Source organism: Prionailurus bengalensis, chromosome A1 (genome assembly GCF_016509475.1).
Source record: "Prionailurus bengalensis isolate Pbe53 chromosome A1, Fcat_Pben_1.1_paternal_pri, whole genome shotgun sequence".
Classification (NCBI taxonomy): Eukaryota; Metazoa; Chordata; class Mammalia; order Carnivora; family Felidae; genus Prionailurus; species Prionailurus bengalensis.
Window position 1 is genome coordinate 9,888,645 of NC_057343.1, and position 853 is coordinate 9,889,497.

At 63.3% G+C, this 853-nt stretch overlaps 1 non-coding gene across 1 annotated transcript; it reads right to left on the bottom strand.

Annotated features, from left to right (window-relative positions):
• Positions 1-508: 508 nt before the first annotated feature.
• On the bottom strand, positions 509-582 carry TRNAN-GUU. The gene has a single exon. It is a non-coding gene; the product is annotated as a tRNA-Asn (tRNA).
• Between the last annotated feature and the right edge of the window lie 271 nt (positions 583-853).

Consider the following 853-nt stretch of genomic DNA (forward strand, 5'->3'; position numbering starts at 1 on the left):
ACAGAGCTCCGTTTAGCACAGTTACGTGGGGCGATTATGCCCCCACATACTTTTAGGTGACTCCCCTTGCATATGTTCATCGAACAGCTCCTCGGATTCTTCTGGCAGTAGATAAGGCAGTATTGAGTAAGTACATTTACTTTTTGGTGGTATCCGATTTTCTGGGAGAGACTCACTTGCCAAGGGGCATTTATTCCCCCCCCCCCCCCCCCCCCCCGTTACAGTTACTGCTGTTGAAGCACAATCTTGGGCCGGTCTCCCGAAGACTGTGTGTAGGTTTCCCGTGGATAAATGACCACGGGAACTGAATGACCAAGGCACAAGCTGCCAGTCCAGACGCAGAGTCCCTCTTAGATCCGCCCCCGCCGTGCAACAAATACTGAGAGGACAAGGTCTTCCTCTAGCCTGGAAGCGTGGTGGCGTCGTACTCCCGTTCGACTAAAAATCTCAGGCTTGCCATTTTAAAATGGATCCGTGTCGAGGTCATCTCAGGAAAATGAGCGCTGCCCGTCCCTGGGTGGGCTCGAACCACCAACCTTTCGGTTAACAGCCGAACGCGCTAACCGATTGCGCCACAGAGACCCAGCTACCAGGCTCGCCGCGCGGTGTGTACAGATTTCCGCGGCCGCGGAGGCTCTCGCCGCCCAGGGCGTCGCCGCGCGAGCCGGACGGAGGAGCGCGCGGAGGAGCGCGCGGAGGAGCGTGCGGAGGAGGCGGCGGGAGGGGCCGCGGCTGCGGGCGGCCCGGCGCGGGCGCGCGGGCGCGCGGGCGCGAAGAGGCCGAGCCCGCGGCCGCGCGGGGAAGGGAGGGGGGGGGGACGAGGCGCGCCCCCGCGGGCGGCGCCGGCCCCGGC